We start from the raw sequence: 27,512 nt of genomic DNA, 5'->3' as shown, positions 1-27,512 counted from the left end.
GAACACTAAATTCTCTCTGGTATGCCCTTTGAGTAGCTGTAATTGAATTCGTAATCCAGTATGCTTCACAAGGAAGAGTCGTTGATTTAATGTGTACTGCATTTTCACGTTGACACAAAATGTCGAAAACAGCTGCCAACAGTAGGAATAAAACATAAACATCTGCGCATCTAGTGCTGCCAACAATAGGAATAAAACACAAACATCTGCGCATCTAGTGACAAGGAATCGAAACTCCAGAACATTCTGCTTAATTTGGTGCTAAAATTGGGTCAGTGCTGCCAACAATAGGAATAAAACATAAACATCTGCGCATCTAGTGACAAGGAATCGAAACTCCAGAACATTCTGCATAATTTGGTGCTAAAATTGGGTCATTGAATGAATTTCCAACGGAATAATTAAAGAAAGAAATGTGTCAGTTCTATATAAATCACTGTATGTGGCTGTGCATCCCTGACATATCGTAGAATTTCCCCACCTGCCCTGATGATGAGGCGGTAAGCAGCACTGGAACTTTTGATAGTTCTGTATCTTTGACGCGGTGCAAAAACAAGAAAATAAATGTTGCACTACTTTGGACTCCATGTAAGCTTCAAAACGTGTTCAAGGTCAAACGCATATCAATTACACACGCGACACAAACACACGGGCTATTCCATCTCAAATCGACCGAAATATAGAGAAAATTGACCTTGCAATTTTTAAATACAATGAAACTTTTTTCTGTCCGATGACAACTGTGATACAATGCTTTGTGCAAAGTTTGAGGCATCAGAACTTCATAGTGTTTAAAGTAAAAATATTTAAATTTATCGTATTTTCATAAAATTAGCAACTTTAAACTGTTGTGGCTCCGAAACCCTTTCACCCAATGATCAAAATCATGGTTTATTTTGAGGCTGAGAAATTAAAGTTTATATTGACATGTAAACAGTTTTTCTTACTTTTTATGCAAATGGAGAAATTTAGATTTTTCTTCATTAAGACGCCTTTGCCCACGAAAAAATATTTTTAAAATATATGGTTAGATTCCGCATTGAAAGTACAAATAAACACATATTCTTTACTGGTGCACCGTTGAGAAGAAAGTATTGAAAATATCAAATAAAGAAAATAAATAGTACGCGCGTGAAGTAACCAGCTGACTGTGAGGCAGGAGCTAGCCGAGACAACCAAGGCCAGGAGACAAACATGTGATGTTTCGTCTAGTAGCGCATAGCTGGGCTAGCTTTATCACAAGTTTTCATAAACGCAGGAGTAAAATGACGCCCAATGCTCGCTTATCTTCATCTCTCGGCCAGTGCGTGCGGTACTGCGTCGTTCAAGTCTAGGCATGTGAAAATAATTTATTTAATACCCTCGAAACTTATTGCCGAGCCACTAAGAAAACAATGCCGAATCCCTCTTAATAATGCAAGGTTTTTCTCAATACTTTTTTTTACATTTTTACAAATGGGCAAAAAGCCTAAAAGTAAGTAAAATTATATTATCTGTCTCTCTGTATACAATAAAAATAAGGATTACTTCTTAACATAACCTACCAAATGTCAGCTTCAAAATGAGCTCCCGTTCAATGTTCTGCAGTGAACGGTTCCAGAGATCTGAGCGCTGAAAGAAGCTTGTTTTTATAAAATACGCTAAATTTTTCGCTCAACAATACGACAACCGTTTGACTTTCTATAGTATATTTTTGCAAATGCACTCTCCTCAGCACCTTTTACGTATAAATAGGGAAAAAATAGAGTATTAAAAAAATGGGAGGTTATTTACTGATCGATTTCATATGGAATAGCCCACATGAGGTTGCACGACACCACCACAACCTCGTAAAGACGGAAATCGGTTCCGAAGTCGGGAGGTCAGCGGAGCTGCAGTGTGGCAATGCTCAACATGCGCGCCAATTAGCATCCCTCCCTTGTCGCGCGCCTTCCCCTAAATGTTAGTACTGTAAAACCTCCTCATTAGACGGGGCAAACAAGTACTGCACTTGAAGCAGAAGTGGCGGGGGTGAATAAAAAGAATGAGGGGGTGAATTTGCATTTAGGGGGTGGAAACGTCGCTTTTTATGCATGAGCATCACAGAAATAACGAGACAGCACGTTCTCAGGAGGCTTTGCAGTGACAGAGGGGGACGTGAATTTACCTATTTTCGTATCCTGGTCGATATCCGGTGACTGATGTCAGGGAGGGGAGAGGAGGTCATCTGGTGACAAGGCCAAGCTGAAACGGATTGTCTGAAGAAGCGATCCCAGACGAGAAGGGTAAACATGACGCTAAGGGATCGACGACCTCAATTTTATTATCTGATACTTTAAATGATAGCAGCGTTGCTAAGCAACGAGAAGTACCCTGACGTCAAGCCGCAAGCAATTTTCTCCAATTTTAGACATTATCGATTATTTAATGATGCTGTATCAATTACTACGAGTGTAAGGGTTTGTAATGTAGCAAATTGAGTGCTGTAGAATAGGGCTTAAAAACGGTCAGAGAACATCCGACCGAATGTTCGAACTCTATGTTTTGCAGGCTAGACAGAACACCAGGCGCACTTCATCATACATGTACACTGACATTTTCTGAGTACAAAGCAGAGTTAACAATTGCAATAAATTTATGGTTTTGCCTGATTAAAGAAAATGTATTTGCTTGCCATAGGCCTACAAATAAAAGATAAAAGTATCCCCGTCATACGCCATGAAGGCACTTGGGGGGCATGGAGGTACAACGCCATGCTTTCCATGACCTCGGCACTAGAATGAGGTGGTGTGGTCAGCACCACGCTCTGACCGCCTTTTACCCCGGGAAAGACCCGGTGCTCAATTTTATATGAGGCTGAGTGAACCTCGGGGCCGTTCTGGAAGTTTGGCAACGAGAAAAATCCCGTCACCACTTGGGATCGAACCCCGGACCTTCCAGTCCAGCTGCTCTACCAACTGAGCTACCCGGACTTTCTTATTATTTGAACTTGTGTTAATTTCATAGTTAGGCCTTTAATAAACAAATAGCAAAGGAAATAAGCGTAATGCATAATCTGAAATATGATTGTAAACAAAACTGAGGAAGTAAATCCCGAAAAGTCCACCGTTGTGGCTGAGAGGTTAGCGAGTCTAACTCCGAAACCAATGGGCCCGGGTTCGATCCCCGGTCGGGACGAGTTGCCTGGGTGAGGTTTTTTCGGGGTTTTCCTCTCACTCTTATGGATGAATATCAAGTGAGTAGTTTAATATCAAAGACGGACATCTGTCGTCTCCATAGTTTTGATCTAGAGGCAATTTTTTAATTCACAGTGTTCTTTGTAATATTTAACACTATTTTATAAATATATTGTTAGACTTTGCATATGGTTTCACTATAACTGGAAAGAACATGAAAAATAAAAAACCACAGCTATCTAAATTTCGATTGAGGTCAGATGTCCGTCTTTGATATTAAGCTACTCAAGTAACTTTATCAGCGATTGGAACCCCACTCATCTTCGCCACTTCCTTTCCTCCTCTATCATCCTTTCATGCATCATCCCGTTACTTCTTCTGGTTTTCAGATCGCTCTACAGGCGGCCCTCCGAAGCTGCTGGCTCTCTCGACCGGCCTCCGTGGATTGTATTCAAGTGATGATGGATAGCTTCTGCAACGGAACCCGGGGCAGACCTTCTCGGAGGAGGACTTCCGCCTCGGACCGTTAAGGGAGCCTTGGGGGGGGGTTGCCGAAGCAGGAGTGGTACATGGACTCTGTTGGCTGTAGGGACCGGTCGTTAACCCTTTCTAACCCAAATTAAATTTACAAGCAATCCATGTTGAAACAAATAGCTGTATTAGGACCAATTCAGTGACCAAGTTACGGGAGTGGCAACATTTGAAACAAAACTATATTGATGAAAATGTATTGAAATAGAAGTTATCCAGCAAAATTTACCTTCATATGTAACACACAAGTATATAAATGCTATAAAGTTAATTATTGCCATGTGGTATCTATAGGTAAGAAAGGGTTAAGGGGGTCAAGTGGTTAGGTCGGTGCGCGTAGAGGACCGGTGGGCACGCAACTCATCCCATACAGGGGGCTGTACAATAGACCTCAGGTCTTAGTGCGTGGGATGTTCCCTACTTCCCTTCTAAGAAGAAAAAAAATCCCGAAAAAAACAAAGGATAAAGAAAATAATTAAAATATGTCTTCATAAACCTATTGATTTTCCATCTCAAAATTTGTTTTTAGACTTTAATGTACTTAACGTAAGACAAATTTATTATATTGTATTAATAAAATTCATACATAAAAATCGAAATAATTTTGAATTGTATTCTCATAGTTATGAAACAAAAGGTATGAATTCCTTAAGATTGTTTGAACCAAAATGCAACACTGTTACAGTATTTAATCATAGTAGTAATTTAGGTCCAAGAATATATAACAAATTTATATTTAAATATCCTAATCTTGTCAATTCTAATAGTTCTAGTATTAAATTTAAAAAGTTATGTATGGATTTTATAAAAATTGAAAAATTGTAAATTTAAATTTATATACTATAATTGCATAATAGACATAAGACAAATTGTATTGTATATTTCTTAATTTCAATTCAGGAATCCGCCCCTGAGCACGAGTTCTACTCTTTCAGGGGCGAGCTAAAGTTTTTGCTGTATATATTATATGTTATGTTATAATTATTAGCAAAATAATAAATACATAATAAATAAATAAATAAATGTCTCATGACCACGACGTTGCCATCGGTTGCCATCGGTTCCTGTTCTGAGCAAGATTAATCTAGTCTCTAGTATCATATCCCACCTCCCTCAAATTCATTTTTGTACGTCAATTAACTGAAATGGCATATTTTCATGTATGTGAGCTACAAAAAGTTGAAATGTATTGTACCGTATCATAATTTAAATTTATATTTGTAATTTAGAATCTGCTCTTCAACCAATGTAAACCTCACACACATCGCGTGCTGGCAAGATTTTTATCACCATATTCATGACTGTATGGTGCGGGGCTATGTATGGAAAATTGTGCACTTTATTTACTGGTTTTACAGTGAGCCAGAAAGTTAATTTTCCAACAGGGGCGCCACAGACGCAGTATGGCGAATCACACCGTTTATCTAAAGCATTATGCAAGAGAAAATATCACAGCGTGTCAGTTTGGTTTTGCTCTGCGAAGTGTTTCCTTAAGAATAATCGTGAGACATTGCAGTCCAATTTTAAAAGAGCAGCATAGTACAAGATCAAGCTGTAGTCCAGGTTTTGTAGCCAGATGAAGTTAGAATACGCCTATATATTATACCATTATCCATCTAAATTAGAACAGACGCTGGTACAGACACTCATTCTACCTCACTTCCATTATTTAGCAAACGTAAACGGAGCCATGAGCATTGGGAAAAATATGTTGAATTAATTAAGAAACTTGAGTGTGAAAAAAGGTTAGCTCAGGAAAATTTTCTAAAAACTATTTTAAAAGAAGATGAAAGTAACAATTGGAGACAGTTTTATAATTATGTACGCAGGAGAAAAGGGAAAAATGAAGGAGTAGTGCTTTTACGAAATCAGAACGGAGAAAGTATAACTGATGACAAAGAAAAGGCCGACTTATTAAATTCCTATTTCATTTCGGTTTTCAATAATAATAATAATAATAATAATAATAATAATAATAATAATAATAATAAAAATCCCGCTGATAGGAGTGGTTGTGTCACAGACCGTGAATGTGAACCAAATTCGACTTTCAAAATAACTTCCAAAGGGGTTAGAGAGAGAATAACGAAATTAAAAAATCGGAAGTCTCGAGGACCAGATAGTATTGCTACAGAGATTCTTAAATTAGGTTCCGAGGCCATAATTCCATACTTAATGCGTATATTTCATGTTTCCATAAACAATGCAGCTATTCCATGTGACTGGAAATCAGCTATAGTGGTACCCATACATAAAGGTGGAAATAAATTTGATGTCGGAAACTACAGACCGATTAGCCTTACATCTGTCGTATGTAAAGTCATGGAGCATTTGATATCGGATTATATTCGTCATGTTCTAAATGCGAAAGACTGGTTTTACAACCGCCAGCATGGTTTTAGGGAAGGCTTCTCATGTGATAGTCAAATTACGTCGCTGGTTCAGGATCTAGCTGAAGAGGTAGATAGAGGCGGAAGAATCGATGCAGTTGTGATTGACTTTTCGAAAGCATTTGATTTGGTGCCACATGACATATTAATAGATAAGTTAAGTAGGCTAGGAATAGATAAAAGAGTGGTGCTATGGATCCAAGAATTCTTAAAAGGTAGAACCCAGAGAGTTAGAGTAGGTCATGAAATATCGGAAATTGGAAATATAAGTTCAGGGGTGCCACAGGGCAGCGTTCTGGGTCCATTACTCTTTATAATATACGTAAATGACCTATGCCAGGATATTACATCAAATGTGAGGCTATTTGCAGACGACTGCATTATCTATAGAAAGATTAGAAATAATTCAGATGTAGATGCTATTCAAACAGACTTGAATAACATTTACAACTGGGCGTTAAAGCACAGGATGAAAATAAATGGTTCTGAAAGTAAATCTATAACATTTTGTAAAACCCGAGAGGAAACTAGTCTTAATTACGAATTCAGTGGTGTTGTAATTCCGCAAGGACAATGTTGTAAATACCTAGGAGTGTATTTAAACTCCAAACTTTCTTGGGGAGAGCATGTTGATAATGTTACAGGCAAAGCATGTAGGGCACTTCACTTTATTATGAGAATCTTGAGAAAGGCTAGCCCCAAATCGAGGGAAATAGCATATCTAACATTAGTGCGACCGTTAATGGAATACGGAACTACATGTTGGGATCCCTATAGAATATATCAGATAAATTCCTTAGAAAGAATCCAGTATAGGGCAGCTAAATTTGTTAAAGGTAAAAGAGAAGATGGGAACGATACGATAAAAGAACTTAAATGGGAAACTTTGGAAAACAGACGTAGGAAAACTAGAATAACATCATTGTATAGAGCACATCTAGGTCAGAAAGCATGGGTAGACATAACGGCTCGGTTAGAAAAGCCAACGTACTATGGTAGGAACGATCATGATTTTAAAATCAAATGTAGGAAACAGAAAACGGATGTAGGTAAATTCTCATTTTTAAATAGAACTATAAATGATTGGAATGACCTACCTGCAGCGGTCTTTGAGGGCTGTCCTTCCTTAAGGAGATTCAAGAATAATTTAAAGAGTTGTGTATAAAGTGAAAATTAAAATTAAGGTGACATTCAACATTTAATTATTTAAGGTGGCAAGTATTTATCTAGGCTGACGAGTTTACTTCCTTGGTTTGAATTGTAAATTATTTAAAAATAGCGTGTAAGAGGGCCTTAGACTAGAAATGTTTAGTTTAAATGTAGTTCTGTTTATAAGTATGCATAAGAATGCAATTATTTGACTTATTTGAACTGTTGTATCAGTGAAGCGAGGTGAGTCAGTGAAGTTATGGTTTTACAGTGCAGTGAACAGTTCCGATCAGTGATAATTTATAGCGTCAATGAAATGTGTTACAGAGTGTCAGTGAAATGTGTGCTAAAGTGTCAGTGAAATGCGTCATAGTGCCACTACAGGGAATGAGATGAGAGTAAAGTGAAAGACTATTGAAAATTATGTAGGACCTATACATAATTATGTAGGTTGTGTTGTAAAATTAGGTGTTTTATTTTATGTTTTATTATTATTGTGTTAAATTGTATTGTGTATTCTTATTGTATTGTGTATAAAATTGTATATGTGTTGTAAATTTTATTATGTATTGTAAATTTTATTGTGTATTGCTTATCATTTTAACTGTGTATTGTTAATATTGTATATACCACTGCCACCGGGTGCTTGCCCACTTGCAGTGTAAATAAATACATACATTATTGCGACGTTTTGTTCAGTGATCTCAGGATTGATTCCGCTCAGAAACTACAGCGTGTTCATAACGAGTGCGTCCGCTTCATTTGTAATGTTCGATACTATGATCATATCTCACCTTCTTTCGAGAAGTCATCATGGCTTAGGTTACATGAAAGGAGAAATCTGCACTATCTTATATCGAATTATGCACACTTCATCCCCCTATTATTTATTCGCTCGTTTTCATACTCTCTCTCGCTATCATAATATTAATACTCGATCACAACGCGATAACACGCTAGAAATTCCACTTCACACATCATCTCTGTATTCTACCTCTCGTCACTGGAACTCTCTGACGCCTGAAGTCAAGGGCTGCCGAACATTGAAATCTTTCAAATCTAAGTTAGAAAATTATCTTATGACGAGTTGCCAAACTAACTTACTATTATGACAAGTGTTGTATTGCATGTTTCCACGCATTCACATTTTTTTATGTTCTAGTGATATTTAACTTATTTTATATTTTTGTTTTCATATTTCCCGATAATGGTATATCTCTAATGTGATAAGTTGATCATAATCATAATCATAATTTTCCTTACTGTGTGTACTTAAAAATATTGTATTCATTGTATGCTTTGTACTGGACTATTTTATTACTACTATTATGATTATTATTATTATGATTATTATTATTATTATTATTATTATTATTATTATTATCAATAATTGTCTTATTTTTTATACTTTGTATGTCTCATTTATTTTGACCTGCCGTTCACATTTTATTATGCTTTTTCCTTTCTTTCTGTATGTTATATATTTTGTCTGATTTCTACCTACTTGTTGTTTACATTTTATTATTATTATCTTATTCAGTTTTGTGTATAAAATTGTAATGTGCCGGTACTTTGTAAATTTGTAGTGTTTTTTGTAACGCAGTTTTACTCCTGGTTGAGTGTTAGAGAAGGCCGTATGGCCTTAACTCTGCCAAGATAAATAAATCATTATTATTATTATTATTATTATTATTATTATTATTATTATTATTATTTATCATATTGCTAGGCGAATGGTATCACAAAGCGGTAATCATTGTACAGGATGATTCACAAGGATTTACCGTCCTTTACGGAGCTTATTTCTGAAGACATTTTGAGCAAAAAATGTTATATAAACATAGTTCCTATTCTCAATATTTTCATAGTTACAATAATTTAAAGTTGTTTGTAAAATACGTTTTTTCTTTAGTTTGAAGGTAAAAGAGTAAAATACGTTTCTTCTTTAGTTGGCGTCATAGATGTATGACAGTGGCACAATGTCCACACATGTGCAGAGGTGCACTCGTTGAGTGACTAAGTGGCCGGGATCCGACGGAATAAGAGCCGTCTTAAATCACTAAGTGATTATTTTTCGCATATCATATATTATTACGATGTACCGAAGTACATATGATATTTCAGTCCAGAAATTCTGCGTCATCATATGATGAAGGATAAGTGGAACGGAATGTGTGGACATTGTGCCACTGTCATACATGATTGACGCAGTGCATCAGGGTAGGCCACTAGAGGGAACCCAAGAGGTGGAACTTAAACTGATAGGATTCGATCCGACATTGGGATGGGAATCCGGTGAGGCTTAGTGGATAGAGCGTCTCAGCACGTAGAGCTGAAAACCCGGGTTCAAATCCCGGTGCCGGAGAGAATTTTTCTCCATTCCACTCATCCTTCAACATACGATGACGCAGAATTTCTGCACGGAAATATCATATGTACTTCGTACATCGTAATAATATAAAATATGTAATATATTCAGAACACTAGCTAATTAAAGAAATTACACTTCTGAATAGTTCATTCTCTATTTGTAATCTTTTTTTTTTACCCTTAAAACGTAAGAAAAAAGGTATTTTACTAACAAGTTCAAATTAGTGTAACTCTAAAAATGTTGAGATTAGGACAAATGTGTATATAACATTTTTTGCTCAGAATGTCTTCGGAAATAAGCTCCGTAAGGGACGGTAAATTTTCGTGAATCACCCTGTATATTCTGAGAATTCTAAATCAGTTTCTGTCCTTTATCGTATTCCTGAAATAGGCCTGTTATGTAGCGTTTGTAGACCTGAAAAGAACATTTGACACAGTGGATTTGAATGAAATTTTAGGGATTCTGAAGGAAATTGGTGTGGATTGGAAATAATTCATTTCATAATTAATTGTAAATGTCACTAAAATCTGTCTTTTTTCGATGTATCGTAGCTCCCAAACGCGGCATCGGGGAACATGGATTGTTCACGAAAAATGATCCTCATTTCGAGATCTATCGATCCCCAGAGTTTTTAACAGAGTTACTGAATCACCCTGTATAATCTCGATGACAATGTTTACTTTACAAGTTTGAATGCCCAAGTAAGTAGTGAGTCCACGTAGACAATTCTTGTAGTTGCGATCGCACCATGACTGTACTTGCTTCCATATTTACCCTCCTCGCCAGTTGCCACTGTGTGCCCTCGCCACATAAATCTATTGCACGGATAATGACCCACGTCGCTACTTAAGAAGCACGCAACATTATCGTAAGCGATCACACCATGCACACACTTCACTGCATGCGCACAAGTCTTTCAAAATCTCTTCGAGTGCGGACCAACCAGACACCATTTTTGAAACAAATTAAATCTCAACTTAAATGTTTTTGTTGTCATAAATGCATCGAGAAATAGCATTACTGAGTTCAATTACGAACAATTCAGTAGAGATATATCTGACTATGTGGTCCTTGTACCATATTCGTGGTGACTTTGGGGCATGCTGACCACATGACCAGAAATGTTAAAAGTTCCGTCTACATCAATGTGCTCTGTATGTAATAACATCGTGTTGTGTTCAATTCAATTTATAGCCCATTCATCGAAGTGATATGTCTTGATTCCATTGTAAATAATTCTTCCAGAATATATATAGTCCACACCTGTGGAGTAACGGCTAGCGCGCCTGGCCGCGAAACCAGGTGGCCCGGGTTCGATTCCCGGTCGGGGCAAGTTACCTGGTTGAGGTTTTTTTCCGGGGTTTTCTCTCAACCCAATATGAGCAAATGCTGGGTAACTTTAGGTGCTGGACTCCGGACTCATTTCACCGGCATTATCACCATCTCATTCAGACGCTAAATAACCTGAGATGGTGATAAAGCGTCGTAAAATAACCTACTAAAATAAAATATATATATCAGATTTATATCTGATTTTGCTAATCGAAGGCCGTTGGTCCACGAGGCGTCGTTTCTTAGATTAGTCAGAGAGTTCCACACTTATTCTTCATGGGAATTCCTTAGAAAATGAAGATGCTTTACAAACTTGGCTTGACTTCCTAACTCCAAATACCAGATTTCTTCAGACGCGGAATTGAAAAACTATCCCAGTCTTGGCAGAGAGTCATAGATAATTCATTCATAGTGTTCTGTTCAAGGGCAGGTCTTTCACTGCAAACCCAGCATTCTCCAATCTTTCTTATTATCAGCCTTCTTCTTAGTCTCCGCATATGATCCATGCATCTTAATGTTGTGCTGGTAAAAAGGGGGTGCCACCGGCGTGGCTCAGTCGGTTAAGGAGCTTGCCTGCCGGTCTGAAGTTGCGCTCGGGCGTGGGTTCGATCCCCGCTTAGGCTGATTACCTGGTTGGGCTTTTCCGAGGTTTTCCCCAACCGTAAGGTGAATGCCAGGTAATCTATGGCGAATCCTCGGCCCCATCTCGCCAAATATCATCTCCCTATCACCAATCTCATCGACGCTAAATAACCTCGTAGTTGATACAGCGTCGTTAAATAACCAACTAAAAAAAAAGGGGGTGTCGGAAATGGCAGATTTCGCGTTATGACCTCTATGTGAATACTAATCACGTACTTCTTCAAAATGTGTAAAAGAAATATGTCTTTACTCTTTCATAATAGTGTAAAACTTTAGGGGTGCTATTCATAGACATTTCGCTAGCCCCGCTACGAGCGTGCTAAACTAGCCCCGACTTTGCCAAAGGAGGGACGAATTATTCATATCGCTAACATTGGTTTATGAATATGAAAAACGTTAGTTTCGCTGATCATCCACCGGAAGCCCGCGCTAAAAATGTCTATGAATACGGCCCTAGATTTCCGCATCATCATAATGACTTTGGACCTAATTTAAAAACTCGTTTTTGCTCTACTCAAAATTTACAATTTGTGACTTATGGCCTTTTTATCGTGCATAGATATTAGTGATTAATATTTGTCTTCTAATCGTCTCTAAAACTTTTTTCACAGAAAAAAAATGTGATCTTTTGCATTAATCCATAATAATAATAATAATAATAATAATAATAATAATAATAATAATAATAATAATAATAATTAACAGTAGCGAAATTATAACGGTTCCGCGATTTCATACCAAGTTAAAAAGGGTTTCGCGGTGGAATAAGTTTGAGAAATATTGCTTATTTGATTAGATTCAGTGACGCGAACAACATGCATATATAGTACTGTAGCTCTGCTCCTGTCCCCACTTGACCATCGTGGTGTGGCCAGGCGACCGCTTTCATTAAACTGCTATCGACATCTGACGAAAGTAAAGAATCAGTCAATCTTCACGCCACATTCTTCCAGGACCACGCGAGTGAACGAAGCAGCCGGATCGTGATGCTGGTAACTCCGCGTTGTATCGTGCAGAGATTAGCCAGCAGCTACGATCAATTCATCGCGTGGCACACGAGAAAACTTAGCTTAACACCAAACCTTCAATTTATTATGGTTTTATTTTTAGGAAGATTGGAGAGGCAGGCGAATATGTGATCGTACAGTGTACACCAACACGTTTTTAGCTTCAGAATACTAGTTAATTAAAGAAATTATATTCCTAAATAGTTCATTCTGAACAACTGGGTAATGCGCACGGTAGAGCAATGTCGATAGTCGACGTTATTCGCTGGCCACTAGTCACCGGGCCGTACCGAGCAGTGTCAAACAGAAGACAATCGAAATGGTGGTAGTAAAATTCGCGCCTATATTCTTAAATCACTCCATTAGTCAAGTGCAAGGTTTATGCAGTACAAGGACGATGTTTTGAATGCACTAAAAGAAATTGCATATGTAGTAAGATCTTAAAGTAGGTTATGACAACGAAATAAAGGGGGGAAAAAGGTATGTTTCACGGAATACCACTTAAATAACGAAAAATAAATTTCCGGTTAATGTTTACCGAAGCGTGAAGTACGTAATTGTGACCGCGTTGCAGTTTTATTTCTGGCCTAGAGAAAATACCTATCCTTTTACGAAAAAAAAAAAAACTTTTAGGGGCCATGAAATTATTCACAGCTTTAATTATATTACTGCTCATCAGTATTACGAAACAAAAACTGTCATAAAGGCCATGACCGACTAGAAACATCGATACCGAAGAGCTAAACCCATTCGGCCGTGATGAAACAAAAGAAAATGCGAGAGAGATTTTAGTTCGAGATAAAATGGACACACAATTTTGATGACCATACTGTTAGTAACTGGAGATCGCTTGTAAGATCTGTCTTAATCTTCTATGTAGAAAGTTGTCCAAACAAATTGGTGGTCCAGAGAAATATCATTGAAGTAGATGAAATTAACAGCGGTGCTATCTCTCAGTAATGTTCAGAACGAAGGAGGTAGAGAGAAAAAGAAACACATTTCGCCTTCTAACGACACCACAGACCAAAGTCATGTTCTTATGTTGGCAACATTGTTTATTTAGTTAAATTTGGTCGTAACCGTAACGGCACGGTTCAAAGCTACCGTGCTAATTCTCCAGCATAGCGGTTCATTCTTTATCAGTAATATTCTTTTACCCTTAAAACTAAAAAATAATGTTATTTACAAACAACTTCAAATTATTGTAACTCTGAAAATACTGAGATTAAGACACATGTTTATGACTTTTTTGCTCACAATGTCTTCGGAAATAAGCTCCGTAAGTGGCGGTAAATCCTCGTGAATCACCCTGTATACTAATGAAATCATTTCGAAAGCAATTTGTAGCTCTTACTAGAGACATTACTGTCCCTACCAGAGCGCCACGGGCGAGCCAAACGTTAACTACACGCTTCTTCCAGTTGAATAATATGGCCGACTACTCGTTAGTACAACTAAAATGATTACGTTCATGAAACAAGGACCAGAAAGTCCGTGCTCCAGCAGGAGTGAATGAGAACACTTGGACTAGCACTTTCTCTGTTCAACACGTTGTGGTAGCCGGAGCAATAAATGTTAAATGGTAATCGATAGAAAGCTACATAATGGAGGAGCAGGCTCGCTCTCCTCTTGTTGCTATTGGCATTGTGATGGTTTAGTACAAATAATGTACTCTAATGTTCAATCGGTATTTGAACGCATGCGTATTTCTGTCTTCCCACTCGACACGAATAATTTACCAAGTGTTCACGTGTGAAATGAGAGAATTCTCGTTATGTACTGAAGTATTACATTTAGATAATGCATGCACATAGCCACTACAATCATGCGTGTGCACACGTTATAGTAATATGCGTTACAAGAGCGATATGTTGAAGTTTTCATGTTCGAGGAAAAGTTTGAAAAAGCGAAAAATAGTTGAGCTTTTTTAATTTCCGAGAATTGAAAGAAAACATACCGCTCGTGTATCGTACATTATTTTGTGCGAAGATCGTTTATTGCATACCTGAAAGAGGACTTTCTAATTAGTTGCAATGAAATCTCCATCTTCGTTTCTCTTCAATGACGGCAAATTTGTAAAACAAAAATATCTCTCTTCAACGTTGTTGCTTTAAAATGTTTTCTGTGTTTACTATACTCCAGCAGGCCGTGATATACGTCTGTCTTTTTTTTCCCCCCAGTCTATAAATGCGAACTTGAAACAAACGGTAAGGTTATGTAATGATTTATTTTTCATTTCAATATTTTAACAATATTATTTATATAACATATTGCAGTAATAACATCGGCAAGTTTAATTTTGCCGGTCTTGTTGATTTTTTTTCGCTTCCTTAATATTACTTGCATCACGAATGCAGTAACTTTAGTGGAGTTGTAGAGTTTACTTAATTTTTGAAAATATTTAAAAACAATAATTAACAGTGCAATTTAGGTGAATTTGCAGTGGTAAGTTTCCAATTTATAATTATTACTATATTGAACATCTCTAAAAATAATATGTTAAAAGCCTAAAGCAGTAAAATTAATATGTCACTTAAGCGGTAAGAAGAGGGAAATTGTTATGTGTGTTAGGTTGGGAATACTGAATGTGGAACTTTACACTTTCCGCGGATTGGTTTTGTGCGGAAATCAAGCAAATGCGCACGATCTCGCACAAAATTATTAATGTGTACGTTACTAAAATAAATATATTACCAGCAATAAAAGGCAAAGTTATTTAAAACCCTTTTATACAGAAAATTTGTACGTTGCGTTAATCACGTTTTTTTTACGTGAAACATTTATGCGCTTGGAAATCCATAAATCTGGGACTACTACATGAGGATACAAAGTACAGGGCAGTGGTCTACATCGGACGTTTTCGCTCGAGCGCCAAGTAGTTCATAGCATAATCCGATAGGTAGCGCACATGCATGACGGGTAAAATTGTCGCGAGCTATAAATCCTCGAACGGTATAAGCCGAGCGTTAGACATTCGTTCTTGTTACAGTGATGAACTGTGTTGTAACATCATAGATGTTTTTCATTTCAAAACTTTGCAGTGTTTAACTAATCTCTCCATAGTACAACTACAAAACTTGCTTTAAAATGTAATATAAATGTTGTAGGTAACTGCTCCCCCCCCCCACACACACACACACAGGAGTGATTTTTTTTGCCATATCTGATAGATGTTATTGGATGTAAATGTAATTATTATGAACGGAGAACACAATCACGATAATGCAAGAACTGTATCAAGTTTCCTAGTAATAATAATAATCTCTAATAATTAGTGTATCAATCTTTGCGTCTGTAACAGTTGTGCAGCATGATTATTCGTTTTATTATATTTTCTGTGACGTTATCTCTGTACTAATATAGTTATTAATCTACTGCTATATCAATAATATTTTGTAAAACGTTTCTACATTGTCTCAGTATATAGGCGGAACACTATGTATGGATCTATGATATTATATATGTGGTAAATCAAATATTGAATAATTATTAATTAGGAATAATATCTGTATATCGAAGTTTTTCATACTATTTTATTTATAACTTCATGTTACTGTTTTGGTACGTTCCATTAAACGTTTGTCATAAAAGCAGAAAATAAAGCCTTATTTTTACCATATGAGCAAAACATATGTGTATCTTATCTGTCGCCTTCCATACAAGATAAGACATGTCGGTGAGATGACCTTGTACTGTGCTTCTATTTATTACGAGCGTATCACGGCCGATCTTATCTCACTCGAGCGTGCGACATTCGCCCGAGTTCAAGCGAGCGATTTAACTCCAATGCAGCACTCTGGTACAGGACAATTGGGGGGTTGGGTGCAAGAAATGCACTTCTCTCAAATGCAAGTTTTGAGAAAATTTATGTTGAAAATTCAAACCGTAATAATGTGATCTATGCACGCCTTTACATCCTCTACGATCACAGTATTGAACTAGAACTTGGTGATCATATGCATAACAGATCAGAGGACATAATACAGCGTTTTACTCAAAAAGGGCACATCCTCTAAAATGCCCTTCTTGTACCCAACCCCTCAATTACAAATGATCCATCAGGTTTTAAGCGGCTGCATAAAGAAAAATATAACACTTAGAATAATGTATGCTGCCCTCCCAAGCCAAAAGGGCGTATCTCAGAACTTGAATATTTTTCAGTATTGAGGATTTAGTGAATGATCAAAGCGCGCCTACTTTTAAAGTTAATTTATTGGAATTTTTGGCATATTCATTCCTGAAATATATTCAAAATATCTAGAATATAATTTTTAGACTAATTAGCTTACATTTTTATGTACAATTTGAGATACGCCTAATTTGCTAAGTATTAATATTAATTGTTTAAGATAGTGATATGCTTAGCAAATTAGGCGTATCTCATATTGTACATAAAAAACAGTAAGTGAAATTAATTCTCGTTTATTTTATTAATTTTTTTTTTATTTTATTAAATTACAACACATACTGCATAGCACTATTGCAAAAAATACTGCAAACTAAGACAAATATTACGTAGAAAATTAGTGAAGAGACAGAAATTCATTTACCAATCATTCTGTTAATATATTAATGATACAAAGATACAACATTGAAGTTGAAAATGTTTGGTTATATTTACTAAGGTTCACAGTTCACTAAATACTTCTACGTAAATTACTGAGGTAAATAAATTAACTAAAAATAACAAAACGCTGAAAAGTTAGTTTATACCAAATAATTGATACTTGAACACAATAAAAATTTAGTCATCATTTACTGGAAGATTCTCCCAAAATGTCAGTCTGTTTTTCATTATTCCACCCAAATTGCGAATTATGGCACTCTTTTTTTTTTTAAAACAGGGAATCCAAGGGGTTTTCGTTGCTGCTCAGGACGATGGGAAATATGCATTCGGTTAGTGGTGATTACATTGCTGAGAACGGATTAAAACACGAAGGATTTGTTACTAATGCAGTTACGTCTAATTTGACTAGAATGGCAAATAGGAAATACTAAGCGAAAAGAACTTATGTCTGAGAAACGGCCTTTTTGCTTAGAAAAATGAACTTCCGCCAAATTCACTTAGGAATTTATATTCATTTTGAGATACGACTTTCATTAAATCACATTTTAAAGGCACAATTCATTGAGAAATGGCCATTTCCTTTAGGAAATAGATATATTAGCATTTGAACTCTCCAATTATGTTAAAAACTGATTTTCAGAAAATCCTTGAGATACGCCCTTTTGGCTTGGGAGGGCAGCATGATTCATAAAAATAGACAGAAACTGTCCAAGTTTCGGACACCTTCACAAGTGTTCGATGTTGCTTCCTGTAGTTACACGATACACATCGATGCGATATTGAAGTTCGTCCCATACGCACAGCAGCATATCCCTGGTAATGGTCGTAAATGCATCTGTAATGCGAACCTTGAGCTCAACCTAAGTTACTGGTAGTGGTGGCACGTACACTACAGGGTGATTCAAAACCTATGCTACAAACTCTGAGGGGTGATAGATCTAACAATAAGGAACCCTTTTTGCTAAACAACCTATGTCTTTTGACGCGTCGTTTCGAAGTTACGGTTGAAAATGTTTTTGCGCGGGCGTACGTCAATGTATGCGAATGTGTACACCCCTGTTTGTTTGTTTGTTTGCTTGCTTGTTTATTTATTTGTTTGTTTGTTGTTTGTGTGTTCGTTTGTTGAGATGTTTATAAGAGACGAGAAGGGTTGTTGTTGTTTGTTTACTTTTAATGTTCAATACCTTTTCCTTTCAGTTCAGTGTAATCATCAACTGAGATGATGATGTGTGGAGTGGTATTTCTAGCGTGTTATCATATTGTGACCGAGTATTTAAGTTATCATACCGAGAAAGACTTTGGAATCGGACAGATAAGTAAGAGGGAGTAGAGGTGTGCAAAATTCGGTATAAGAGAGAAACGGAATGTAACTTTCTGCTCTCATTTAACCTGAGTCACAATAATTTATCGGAAGAAGGCGAAATGCGATCGTAGTAGCGGACATTACAAATGAAACGAACACACGCATTATGGACACGTTGCAGTTTCTGGGATAAATCCACCCTGAGATCACTAAATATAATATATATGGACAAAATTTCTTGTGGACATATTTGTTTGTGGATTAAATGTCTATGCACGTTATGTTCAGTGGACAAAACGCTTGTGGACATAACGTGATTAGGGCATTTTTTCTTTGGACTTGATGAGAAATGGACATAACTGTGGTGGACCAATCATCCTGAAACCCACAAAACATCTATTATCAGACTAGTCAGCGATGTATAGAATGGTGGTGAAAAGGAACTGGCCAACCTACCCCATTATCTCCTGGTTTAGTTGCCTCATGAGTGATGCCTTTTTATGTCATTTATGAGGTTCCAACCTGTCTTCGGACTAAACAATAACAACATACATATAATCAATTTTTTCAAATTTACTTTATATTTTTAAACATATGAATGTGTAGATCATTAAACTCTCTATAACTTTTCAAGACTGAATTGCACAATTTTGTTTCATAATTCCTGCTGTCTTAAACCAGCAGTTGTATAAAATCCAGGTTCAGCTAATAAAGTTGAAACATTTGTTCTAAGTATTATGTTCATGTGTAACAATTATGAATTTCATTCGGGTCTTGTGAACATGTATTAGGAAAGTATGTTTATATATTTTATCAACGTTTAGCACTTTAAATTCGGAGTAAATTAATACTGTCGGATGTTCAAGTGGTTTATTCAGAAAAAAATTTATAAGTTTTTCTAAAGGCATTATTGGACTTTCAATTCCACCCCAACCTATTATTTCTACTTTTTTTATTTCTTTTATTACAAAATAAATCTATATACAACTATAGCATTAACAAAACTTTTAAACAGACAATACTTAATAAACAATATTGAATAATCTGATTGTAAATCACCTAGTTCAGCAAAAATAAATATTTATGGACATAAAAAATAGTCTTATACTTCCTACATATTGCACGCCATTCAAAAAAGAAATATTCTGACATTGTTTACAGGCCTACCACTTTTACATTTAGTTTAAAATTATTTCAATTCCTTTTCTTAATATTATTAAATATCACGTAACTGTATACCTACACAAAATAAGTAGCGAAAGTTAAAGAATCTTAAGTACTTGTTCTACATAATAATAATTACAATAACCACAACAATAATAACATAATGCATCCCAAAATATATTCAGTGATCATACTACCAGTCAAACATCAACGATTACTGAACTGATAATGAAATGATACCCTTTCTACATTATTACAATTTTATATATTCTTACTTTTATTACATTATTGCTATATATGTGTGTGTGTGTGGACATTGCTTTAACATTCTAATTCAATATTGTTTCAATACAAAGTGCTAATCGCTTCACAATAGTTGTCTGTGTTGTCTTCGGTTTATAATAAAAACTTGGCTTGAGTATAAAGTTTAAAGCTACGAGGCGTGTTCTTAAAGTAAGTTCCATTTTCAATTACAGCTGTCGCATCGCTGCAATCGTTATTTTGCACATACGTGTTTTCTTATTCAGTCCTCAGGCAAGCTGTGCATGCAGTTTTAGAGCTTCAGTCCGTGTGTGTGGTTAGTTGTGATCAGTTGAAATGTTTAAAGTGATCGAGCACCCCGCCGACTGTGAGATGCGGTCTGTTATCGGTTTTTTTGAATGCGAGAAACATCAAACCAGCTGACATTCATCGTCAACTTTGTGAGGTGTATGGTGATGATGCCATTAGTGATGGAATGGTCAGGAGATGGGCTAGAAAGTTCAACGAGGGCCGCATCTCTGTGCATGACGAGCAGCATACCGGTCGGCCATCTTTGATCGATGACGATTTCGTGCTTGCTGTCGATGAAAAATTCATGAGGACAGGAGGTTCACAATTTCTTCGCTTTCCTTGAATTTTCCACAAATGTTGCGGAGTGGTTCGCAGGCGGGTGAATTCTACAATGAGGGGATAGAAAGACTTGTGCCACGACTCGATAAATGCCTCAATAATGGTGGAGATTATGGTGAGAAGTAATTGAAGTGTGGGGAATGCAATGCTACAAAAATGGTTTGTAAATATTTTCCCGTTTACTTTCTACACCCTTTTGGAACTTACTTTAAGAACACGCCTCGTATATATGTCACAGGGATATGCGCCATGTCACTGATATCCTGAATTGTAGTTTCCCAAAATTGTTTAGTCCTCGGACACTCAAGAAAGCGATGTTGAAGATTGTCCTCTTCCTGACAATAGGGGCAAAGTGATGTCCGGGCTAATCTGATATGGTATAATTTGCTATTTGTTGGAAATATATCATTGACCACTCGAAACCATAGGTCTTGCTCTTTAAAGGTCAAAACACTGTTCCGTAATATTCTTCCAGATCCGTTTCCAGTTATACACAGGAAAACGGCACACAATTTTAGGAGCTGGCGATCTTCTATTCATAGCTATACTTATAAATATATTTAGCAGTGACAGAAGCTGGAATGTTTTGTGGTATGTAACTGATTTCCTGTTTACCTACTGAATGACAAATTGAAACAAAGCTAAACACACCAATGTAGTACAGCTTTCAAGACTGGATTTGTAATTTTCCGTATGACATTTTTGTCGTTAAAACCTTAACTCACTACCCATGAAAGTTCATGGGATACACTAATTCATATCTCTTAGTAAAGTATAAGGTGCAATTAAGACTTATGACGTCAGTGTCAAAAATGTTTCGCAAAGCCTAGAACGTGTAATATTCACACGTCGTAGGGTCTGAATTAGTAATTTATAGTGACATTTTTGTGTCTGCAAATCTACACACAGCACTACCGGGTGATTCCAAAACCAAGTGTCCTTGAACAGCCATCACAATCAAAGGGGCATACTATACATTTTCCGAAAGGAGAATACGTTTATCAATAAACTTACCTTAAAAGTAGGAACCCCTCACAACCCCCCTCAAAAAGACTCCGGTTACGATAGGGCAGCAGGCACATGACGTCATATTACCAATGAACCAATCCAGCAACGGAATTCAGGACGCAAGCGTCATGCCCTCTAAAGCGTTTCGGTGAAAACTTCACCCCCTTCACCGCTGCAACCCGCCGTCCTGCAATATCCCACCCCTCGATTTATGCATCCCCTCTTTCTCGCTCTTCTCCGGGAAGATAGGCAACCTGGCTCGACTCGGCCGGGACCTGGGCGCCGAGACCGGTGTGTGAATGTGTCTGAGCCGGTCTGTGCTGTATCCGAGCCCCCCAGAAAAGAATTATCGGGTATTAGTGACGCCGACAGGTTTGGATCGAACAAGTTGAAGAACATTTAGGAACCACGGCAGACACCAGCGAGGGCACCACCGCCGGACTGTTGGGGAGGCTCCCTGGACCTCTTCTGGAGGGATCGCCCCACAGGGTAGCGTCCAGCATCCGCGGCTTCTTCGCCAACAAGTTTGAGGCTGCTCTACCGGACACAGGTGAGTCACACGGTTCATGTACCCTCATTTTCCAACTCACTGTGTTTTCGAAAATGGCGGAGAAAAACGAACTGGAGTACTTCAAATAACGAGACTGTGAAACGCAAGCTTTAGGCTCATTATGATAATTAATTGCATTCAATTGCACTAGCAAAATAAGTCTAGAGAAAAGAGGTGAATAATAGTAATATGCGTTACAAGAGCGGTATGTTGACGTTTTCATGTTCGAGGAAAATATTGAAAAAGCGAAACGTAGTTGAGCTTTTTTAATTTCCGAGAACATGAAAACAAACATACCGCTCGTGTATCGTACATTATTTTGTGCGAAGATCGTTTATTACATACCTGAAAGAGGAATTTCTAATTAGTTGCAATGAAATCTCCATCTTGGTTTCTGTTCAATGACGGCAACTTTGGAAAACAAATATATCTATCTTCAACATTGTTCCTATGAAATGTTTTCTGTGTTTACTATACTCCAGCAGGCCGTGATATACGTCTGTCTTTTTTTTTTCCCCCAGTCTATGATGAGTCTGGAATCTTGTTGATTTTTTCACGGCTTCCTTAATGTTACTTGCATTACAAATGCAGTAACTTTTGTGGTGTTGTAGAGTTTACTTAATTTTTGCAAATATTTAAAAACAATAATTAACATTGCAATTTAGGTGAAATTGCAGTGGTAAGTTTCCAATTTATAATTATTACTATATTGAACGTCTTTAAAAATAATATGTTAAAAGCCTAAAGCAGTAAAATGAATATGAAGCTTAAGCGGTAAGAATGGGGAAATTGTTATGTGTGTTACGTTGGGAATATTGAATGTGGTATTTCACACTTACCGCGTATTGGTTGTGTGCGGAAACCAAGCAAATACGCACGATCTCGCACAAAATAGAATATTTAAGCCCTATATTCTCTCCGGTGATCTGTGAAAGTAATCGTAAATACAGAAACTGGAAAAAACGAGAAAGAAATTAATAAACTAATATAGAAGTACGCTTTAATCAAAGTTAATAATGTAATAATAGTGGAAATGCAGCCAATTTTAACCTTTAACTCCTAGACAAAAGACAAGAGAACAAAGAGTGCATTATATTCCAAAAAATAAAAAATAGGGTATTATTTTCAAAAGAATATGTGATTCATATGATGAAATAAAACATGTTATATACTCATAACATTACACATCGATATTCTCTTGAAATCCGTAAAATATTTCAAGCATTTAAATTACTTATAGTACACATTTTTATTTTTATTTATTTTATTTTATACACGCTTTAAACATTTAGATCATGTCACATGTGTAGAATCTTCGGGAATATCAGTAGGCCGTGACTATTGTTATGATTCTGTTTCCATTATTATAATATGACATATTCATTTAACCGATTTCAATTTTATTAATGACTAGCCGTACCCGTGCGCTCCGCTGCACCCGTTAGAAATAAATATAAAGTAATTACACAATTCATTACCCAATTTTTTTTGCATTGCATTTATTGCATATATATTTTATGTATTTTAACACGATTCAATTGATCATAGTTAAAGTTTGAATTATAAAATAATGGATTGCTAAGCTAACGTACTATTACTGCATACTAACACTCTCGTTGTTCGTTAATTCTCTGAGATTAAAATGAGTGTACATAAATATTATTTTAAGAAATGCAGAAAACGAATGTACAAAATAGCCTATCAAATTTTCTGTGCAAAAGAAGCTATTTTAATCTTACCTGTCCTCGATTTACTCAGACGTTACTGTAATGACATTATAGTATTATGTCCATCTAGAGAAACTACACTTTCCAATGGTGAAATAATAATAATTAATTATACAAATCAGTTAATTTAGCTTCTGATATTACTTCATACAAATGCAGAAACATTCTCTGTAGGCTATGTTTAATAGCTTTCGATTTTTGATGTCCAAGGCCCCTGTTTCGATTGTTGTTGTTCAAGGCCCCTTATAGACGAAGTCATTTGTTTTTTTATTTCAATACACCGCCTTAGATGGCAGTTATTTTAATTTTAAAACTCATTTATCTCATTAAATATCAGTCCTATCAAAATTTTGTAAAGAATAAAACTTATCGGAAATCATTTTTAAAGAAACTTTTGTTATGTAACATTTTTCACAAAAATCAATAATAAGCGAGATATTTTTTGGATTTATTTAATTCAGGCCCCCTTATAACCCCCCTCTTAAATAAAGTATTTTGAATGCCATATAACCTAAAATCTAAGTTACAACGAACTTAATTTATATTCCAATTTTCATATAAATCGGTTCAGCCATTATGGCGTGAAAGGGTAACAAGCATACAGACAGACATACAAACAAAAATTTAAAAAATGCGATTTTCGGTTTCAGGATGGTTGATTGTATATGTTTAGACCAATTATTTTTGGAAAATCGAAAATTACCAGAAAAATTTTGGCTACAGATTTATTATTAGTATAGATTATAATTATAGTAACTGGAAAAGACGTTAAATAAATTAGCACATCTCTTTTCTTTTTGGTCATTTTACGACACTTTATCAACTGCTATGGTTATATAGCGTCTGAATTAGATGAAAGTGACAATGCCAGTGAAATGAGTCCAGGGACCAACACCAAAAGTTACCCAGCATTTGCTCTTAATGGGTTGAAGGAAAATCTCGAAAAAAAATCTCTATCATAAAAACTTGTCTCAATCAGAATTTGAACCAGATTCCGCTTTTCCACGGTCAGGCATGCTATCCAAATTAGTGAACTAAAATAGAAGCTTTAATCAGTGTTAGGCAACATAAGAGCAGCGGAAATGCAACATATTTTAACCTTAAATTACGAGACAAAAACAGAAAGAACAAAGAGTGTATTTTACTTCATAAAATTTAAAAAATGCAGTATTTGCAAAAAAAAAAAAAATAAATGCCATGAAATAAATGTAGTTATATACATTAATCATAACATTATACACCGTTAGTTCTCTTAAAAGCCTTAAAAAATATTTCACATATTTAAATGACTTAAAATGCACAAATTTTATTTAATGAAGTCCTTTCACACACGCTTTAACATCAAGGTTATGTCGCGCCTGTAGAATCTTTGGGTATATCAGTAGGCCGTGGAATAGTGTTGAGATTCTGTTTCTATTGTTGTACGTTATAAATAATATTGCTTGTATTCATTTAACAGATTTTAATTTTATTAATAATCATCATAATGGAGATTAAGGCGGTGATGAATCATGGTATATAAATTTTCAATCCGACATTTTTCCTTCGTGACTGAGGGAAACCATGAAAATCCTCAATCACACTGGCCAGCCACGGGGTTTGAACCCCCGAACCTCCCGAATGCAAGTCTATTGCTTTATGACTGAACTATCTCGCTCGATAATATATAAAAAACATTATTTTTTGGATAAATCTCTTTTTTATTTCAGTAGCTTTTAATCAGAATGTTTACCTCACTAAATACCACATACAGGGTGTATATCTATCACGGAAACGCCACATTCTTCTTTCTCTACTTATTAGTATAAAATTATTTTCATAAAAATTAAAGTAACATACGCAGATATTTTCTTACGTTCAGCACTAATGAAAAGGAAATTGGAATATCAGAGTATGTATATATTATATTACACAGAAATTGTTTTTTTAAGTTAGCACCTTCTGTTATGATATTAGAAACTTTGTGTCCATATTAAAAATTCTGTACGAACTATGTGAGAGGAAAGATGTAGATATCTTCCTTAACATATCACTGTTTTTGTTTCACTTCTTGCAGGCTAATATATTACAATGCTTAGGCCTATGTCCTCATTTTTAATAAGTGGGCGAAATATATCTTTGTTAAAATTTCGAGCTTCAGTTTTAATCTATGTCGTGTTTTTCATCAGTCATGAGAAACTAATAACTAGTTTATATAGAGTCCTTAAATGAACAATGAAACACAAAAATAGTTGCAATCGATATCTTTAATCACAAAGTAAAATATTAATATTCGCAATGAAATTTACAGGATCACGTAATAGTAATATGCGTTACAAGAGCGGTATGTTGAAGTTTCCATGTTCAAGGAAAAGTTTGAAAAAGCGATACGTAGTTGAGCTTTTTTAATTTCCGAGAATTGAAAGAAAACATACCGCTCGTGTATCGTTCATTATTTTGTGCGAAGATCGTTTATTACATACCTGAAAGAGGATTTTCTAATTAGTTGCAATGTAATCTCCATCTTGGTTTCTGTTCAATGACGGCAAATTTGCAAAACAAAAATATCTATCTTCAACATTGTTGCTTTAAAATGTTTTCTGTATTTACTATACTCCAGCAGGCCGTGATATACGTCTGTCTTTCCCCCCCCCCCCATTCTATAAATGCGAACTTAAAACAAACGGCTTCCTTAATGTTACATGCATCACGAAATGCAGTAACTTTAGTGGAGGTGTAGAGTTTACTTAATTTTTGCAAATATTTAAAAACAATAATTAAGAGTGCAATTTAGGTGAAATTCCAGTGGTAAGTTTCCAATTTATAATTATTACTATATTGAACGTCTCTAAAATAATATGTTAAAAGCCTAAAGCAGTAAAATGAATATGTCACTTAAGCGGTAAGAAGAGGGAAATTGTTATGTGTGTTCGGTTGGGAATACTGAATGTGGAATTTTAGACTTACCGCGGGTTGGTTTTGTGCGGAAACCAAGCAAATACGCACGATCTCGCACAAAACTCTTTGTAGTCATAGCAACTTCATTAACAATTTTATCTTTGCATACGATATACACTACATAACAAATATTTTTATATTACTCTGGTATTTTACGGATGTCGTTATTAGATACAGTTATACTAAAATAAATTTCAGTAAAACCAGTAATTAATCCAGAAATAGAAAATAATACCCTCATATTAACTCTTATGGATTTGGGGCATTCGTATTTTGTAAGTTAGTGATTTTCCGAATGTATGATTAACCAATAATTCGCATACGAATGTTGTGGCCGGCACGGTCTCCTGACTTACATTTGTAACAGCTTCTGGATAACTAGCATATGACAATATCACGTGATGAAATAGACAGTCTTATTACCTTGCTTACTACGAAATTTGATTCCACATTTCGATAACATTGTGGCTACAATAATTGCAGATCCTGTGATGCCTTCGGGTATCGTTCAATTAAAAGTTATCTAGTAATTTAGTCAATAGTATTTCTGTCTGCAAAATGAGATGGTAACTTTTATTTTGCCTGGAGCTAGGACATTTTTACATCATAGCCTAGAAATTCTCCACTTACGTTTCTATAAAATGAGTTTTTTTGTTTGTTATTAAGGATAACGAAATCTCTGATTATTCACCTTCATTTAATACCGAGCTTACAAAGGCATAAAATTTGGTGTCCCTAAAACTCCCAACCCCTTCACGGCTTGTACGATAAACACTTATTTCCTAGTT

At 35.9% G+C, this 27,512-nt stretch overlaps 1 protein-coding gene across 2 annotated transcripts in view; it reads left to right on the top strand.

The window, feature by feature from the left end:
- Positions 1-21,743: 21,743 nt before the first annotated feature.
- Positions 21,744-27,512, top strand: part of LOC138692690 (vesicular acetylcholine transporter-like) — a 436,812-nt gene continuing 431,043 nt past the window's right edge. The window contains exon 1 of one of the 2 annotated variants that reach the window (XM_069815816.1): positions 21,744-22,060. The gene's annotated coding sequence lies outside the window, so the exon portion shown is untranslated. The remainder of the gene's footprint in view (positions 22,061-27,512) is intronic. The other variant, XM_069815818.1, reaches the window with a different exon arrangement.

Source organism: Periplaneta americana, chromosome 17, assembly GCF_040183065.1.
Source record: "Periplaneta americana isolate PAMFEO1 chromosome 17, P.americana_PAMFEO1_priV1, whole genome shotgun sequence".
Lineage (NCBI taxonomy): Eukaryota > Metazoa > Arthropoda > Insecta > Blattodea > Blattidae > Periplaneta > Periplaneta americana.
The sequence above is the reverse complement of the archived record's forward strand: the minus strand, read 5'-3'. Positions and strand labels throughout refer to the sequence as shown.